Here is a 5953-nt window from a genome sequence, read left to right as displayed (position 1 = left end):
TATATTCCTGTTTCTAAATTGCACACACACACACACACACACACACACACACACACTCACACACTTATTTAATGTGTGTGCAGGGGTACAGGGGAGCTTGGTCTCAGGCCTCATCGTACATATGTGCAGGTCAGAAAAAAAAATTTTCAGGAGTCAGTTCTTTCTTTCCGTTGTGTGGGTACTAGCGTTGAACACCAGGTTTGGCAGCCAGCCATATTGCTTAGCCATATTGCCAGCCCTGTATCCTTTGAGTTACAGTATGTTTTCTTACAATTTCTGTGTTTATATTTGCACAAGTCTGTGTATTCTATATTGCTTCCTTATATTTAAGTTAAAACCACATTTGCCTTGAAACAAAGATATCGTTACCCTTTTGCTGTGTTTTCAAACAGATTGTTAAAGGATTGTTTCTTGGAAAATACCTTCCATGACTAGATCTAATTTTAATGACTAGATTTCATTTTTCTGTGGTTTACTCTTTTAGTCATCCTCCCCCCCCACCCCGATCTCCCATTGTTATAATTGCTATTGTATCTCTCTGTGTGTAGGCTTCCATTCATTTTATAGTTTCTGACTCATCACTTTCTTTTATTGTGGGGGAAGAGGTAACAGGAAATTGAAGTAAGCGAGGGTAGGCAAGCAGGAGTTAGACCACGGAGCTATATCCTCCACCTTTCACTGTCACTACTAGCATGTTACTGAGAATAAATCACTCAATTCAGTCAACAAATAATTATTGACCCATTCCCCCTAGATGCTGGTAGCACAAAATTAAATAAGACAGGATTGATTTGTGTTCTTCTGGACTCCCATTTCTGACTGTTGAGTGGACTTGTTCATCTTTGCCTTCTCCTTAGCCTCATTCTCAGTCCTACTCTGTGTCTTGCAAGACTGGCATCCGTGGACACCAGGCCAAGGACTTGCCTGTCTAATGGCTCCAGGCAGAGTCCCATCTTTTGGAAGAACAACAGGAAACGAGCGATGTGTCGGTACATGATGTTGGCATGCTTCTTCTCTACCTTCTAGCTTCCAGGCTTTGTATCGGGTAGTAATGTCACACTTCTACCTCTGCCCTGAGCTCTGATCAGTAAACCCTTCTTTCCTAGCTTCAGTTCTGGCTAGGTTACTCTGACTCATTCTTGCTCTTTGCCCCTTTAGAGTCAGGCAGGATTGCCTTGCTGCTCCTATGCTAGCAGTCTTTGTTGATCCCCTCAACTCTGGAGACCGACCATTGCAAATAGTCCCTTTATCAAGCCCTCTTCCATAAAGCCTTTCTGGGTGTACCATCTGTTTCCTGCTGGAAGAATGGCTAATACAAGGATACAGACAAATAAATACATAATTAAAAGATAACACAATAAATGTTTTAATACAGAAAGACAGAGGGTGCTACAGAAACAGAGACAGGCAAAATAGCTTCAAGTGTTTTGGGTTTCTCTCTTCTCATTGTTAAAATCTTTTGTCACTAATTTATTGTGCCGTGTGTTGCTTCCTTTTTGTAAATCATTTGGCAGGGGATGTTAGAGCTGCATTTTTTTTCAAAGAGACAATATTGGTTTGTTAACCAAATGGGTTTTTTAATATATACTTTCCAGCTTGCTTATATTTATTTGATAGTTCTATTTCTATAGTTTAGGGGAGCTTTATTCTCTTTTAAAGGTAATGATTTGGTTTGTTGTGTTTCACTCTCTACTTGTCAATGCAACCATATATGGAGATGAGTTCTCTTTCAAGAGCAGTATAATACAGCATTCCATGTATTATACAATGCTATATTTGTATTTCATTTTTAAAATATTCCATCAGGACTAGGATATACTTCAATCATTAAAGTGCTTGCTTAGAAAGCATGAGGCCTTGGGTTTGATACTCACATATAAACCCCAGCACTTGAGAAGCAGAGGTACAAGGATCAAAGTGTAAGATCATCCTTATCTACATGATGAGTTGGAGGCCAGTCTGGGATACAGAAAAGCCTGTCTCCAAATCAATAAAATAACTTCATCACTTTGTTCTCTATTTCTTCCTTGACCTGAGAGTAACCTATGAAAGATTTTAAAGTTTTACATAATTTTTTATTAATTAATCCATTTGCATATGTAATCTATGTAGATAGATAGATGTGTGTGTGTGCATGTATGTATATTTTACAGTACTTGAAATTGCACTTTAGACCTGCGCAGGCTAGGCAAATACTCTACCACTGATAAACATTTCCAGCCCTGTACGTGTCCACTTGGGCCCTTGGGAAACATGTCTAGCATTCTTTCATTATAGTTTGAAAACATGCTATGCAGACTTCTCTGTATTTACAAGTGTATTTTTACATTTTTTTGTGTGCTGCCAATTTCTGTGGAACTTAACAAAATAAAACAAAACGCCCAACATGTCTTGCATTGACCGAACAGGAAGTTTTCTCCAGTAGTCATGCGGTCTAGCCCCACGAGGCTCCTTTACAAAGTCATTTCAGCCTCGGCTTCTTTAACAGGCGCCACCACTTGAAGGGAGTTCCTGGAAACATAACTTTCTTTCTAAACCAATACCAGAACTTATCTGACTCAAACTTCACACCTCATTTTGCTCTTTTTGAGGGGTTACCACAATCTAGAGTGTTGCTTGTTTATTTTCCCATGCTGAGGCACCACATTTGCTGTATCTTTTCTGTGATGCCTTTGAATGACTCTTTGGAGTTCTTGTTTTGAGATAGGGTCTCATGTAGCCCAGGTTGCCTTGAACTCCCTGTGTAGTTAAGAATGTACTTGACTTCCTGCTCCTCTTGCCTCCATCTCCCTGGTGATGGTATTATAGGCAAAAGTAGGTTTGTCTGGTTTATGGGATGCTGGGGATGGAAGCAAGGCTTTGCACATGCTAGGCAATCTACGTTACCAACTGACCCATGTCTCAAGTCTTCCAACTGATTCCACCTTTTGAAATAAATGAGTGAATCCTTCCTATTCCAGATAACTTTACTTATTCTTTTCACTCTGTCTCAGCTAATGTATGTTTTTAGTTAAATCTGCCCCTGGCCTTTTGCACTTACAAACACTGCTGTATTTTATTTATGGTTGGTTTTATTTGATATTTGCCCCTCTGTGGCTAATGGAGCAGTCTGGCTACTCAAAAAGAACTCTTCATCTTGCACAGTGTGACACTGGGGCAGGCTGCTGAACCAGACACTTAATTTCCTAGTCCTCTTAAAATCAAGAGATCAGAGGCTATTTAAGCCACATCTAGGCTAGATGCTTTAAGAAGTAGCAAGGGTTTCTCTGATTTTCCTTCCCCCTTCTGATGGTCAGCAGGAGAGAACTTGGGTATTGTGAGAATGGTGGGAACCCAGAATGGAAAGAATGTGACTCGTAATCATTCCAGGGGAGCAAGCTACTTACCAGCCAGGAGTGCTCACTATGAAGTTGGTGATAAATTAACACCACTGAAATTTTGTTGTTTTTGTTGTTGTTGTTGTTCTTCTTCTTCTTTTTCTTCTTGTGATAGTAGCTAACTCTGCTTTATCCATATCCTATTTGAACTATCCAAGCTCAAATATTAAGATATCTGATTAAATTTGATTTGGCTCTTCCAGTACTTGTATCACTTTCACTTTTAAATGTATGTGATTACTTTACAGATTGGATCACACTTACTTGTATTACTGGGTTTTGGTAACTTACTATGCTTTCAGGCCTGCCTCATCTATTATTTTTGATTAGGAGTACTTTCCCCCTTTCATTTGTAAAGAGAATAATAGGGCCTAAGCCAGGTTTTAACTTTTACTTTAAATCAGCTTGTCCTTTTAAAACAAAATCACTTGTGGTTAATACAGTGTTGTATTATTTAAAAAAAATGTTTGTTTTTTATTCACATAAGTATTTGTTTGCCTGCAACTCTGTGTACCCAGTAAATGTCTGGCATCTGTTGAAGCCAGAAGAGGAGATCGGATTCCCCTGGAATTGGAGTTATAGATAGTTGTGAACTACCATTTGAGTGCTGGGAATAGAATCGGGATCTCTGGAAGAGCAGCCAGTGCTTTTGACTGCTGAGCCATCTCTCCAGTCCACAATGTATTTTTTAGCAGCCATGTCACTTTATTTCTTTTAGGAGACAATTTAACATGTACACACACACACACACACACACACACACACACACACACACACACACACACATATATATATATATATATATATATATATATATATATATATATATATATATACTGTCCAAACCACAACTGTGTTTCTATCTTCTTTTTACTTTTCTGGTTTTGGCTAGGTCTCATATGGGCCATGCTGGTCTTGAACTCAGTATGTAACAGAAAATGACTATGAACTTCTGATTCTCTGATTCTGCGTCTACCTCTTAAATATGATTGTAAGCAATCACCATCATGCCCAGCCTTTCTGCCTTCCTTTATTTTTCTCTACCCCCCTCTCCCTCCTTTCCTTCCGCCATTGTTCGACTGTTTTTATTTGTTTTTGAACAAGATCTCACTATGTAGCCCAGCCTGGGCTCAAAAATCACAATTCTTTTGCTTCAGCCTCCTGAGTATTGAGATTATAGGTATGCCTTACCATGCTTGACACTTATACCTCAGTTTTATTACCTAGTAAGTTTGCACAGAATATTACAAGATTACCAAGAGAGTAAAATGAAATTAAAATGTGACACTTTGTTGACAATTTGCTTCAGTTTTGCTAGAACCTAAAATATATTGCTTTCAAAAAGACACCTCAATTTGATTGGCTCCATGTGGCAATAGTTCCAAATGACTTCTCTAGCACATGAAAGGAAAGCTTTGGAAGCATCCTTTAAAATTTTTAAAATATTTTGCTTGGATCCCTCAATAATGCCCTTCCTTTTCAATTGCATTTATGAGGTAGGGAACAGAATTTGGAATGAGTTTGTCTGGCTGTTAAACCCTATACACTTTTTAGTGGATGTGGACCAATAGCAGAAGGTGAGGTGATCACATCCTCCTCAGCGTTTGCCTGCTGTGATCACTCATGAAGCTGTCCCACAAAGGGCCATTTATAGAACTTGAAAACTCATGAAAGGTGTGGCAGGTAGGTTAGGGATGTTAAGGTTTTATTGAATTCCAAGATTTCCCCCTTCAATTAACTTGGTAATCCCCAAATATAATAGCATCCAGAATGATTAAGAGATTTGGAAACGGTGACATGATGCAAGTCACAAGAGAGACAACGTTATAATGGTGCTGAGCCCTCACAGAATTGCCCTAAGCCCGAATGCAGCTGGTACAATGAACAACAATGCTTTGTTGTTCTCAGAGACTCGGAGATCGGCTCTGGCAGAACATCTTTCACTTCTCGGAGAAAATACAGCTTTCCACCAGCAATGCAATTGCGGGCTTAGGCAGAATGTTTTGCTGGGGACAAAGGATGAGTATTCAGTGTTGTGGCTTCACAGTTAGAGCCGGAATTGTGTGTTTCCAAGAGGAGAGTTTCAAGGAGGCCCTCTCAGAGGGAAGTGTCAGCCCCTCTCTGAAACTCAAGCTGCAGCATAGGAGCCCCAAATGGATGCATAAAATGGGCGGGGCCAGGACTGCTATTCTAGGAGAACAATTGCTTGGCAGGTATACTCTTTGAAAGACTCCAGAAATCCAGAAATCCCTCCAACACACATATTTCCCCCACTCACTATTGATGGCAGCCATGATTTCACCTGAGCATCCTTGTACAAAGTGCTATTAGACTGTACCACAACACTGGCTCTTACAAAGCTGCCAGTTCTCCCAGATGAATGGATTTCTCAGTTCCTTTTCCTTTTCCTTGTCTTTCTTGTCTGGCCGCAGAAACCTTGGGTTGTTTTGGAAAGAAGGGGAGGCTGGGAATGCAGAGAGAGTTGGTGTCTGCTCTGTTCACATTTCTCCAACCATTTGGGAGCCATTTCCCTTGCTGTTGACAGCAAGCTTTGTTCCTTCAAGCAACAAATGCTC

Source organism: Arvicanthis niloticus, chromosome X (assembly GCF_011762505.2).
Source record: "Arvicanthis niloticus isolate mArvNil1 chromosome X, mArvNil1.pat.X, whole genome shotgun sequence".
Taxonomy (NCBI): Eukaryota; Metazoa; Chordata; class Mammalia; order Rodentia; family Muridae; genus Arvicanthis; species Arvicanthis niloticus.
Note: the sequence above shows the minus strand (reverse complement) of the source record.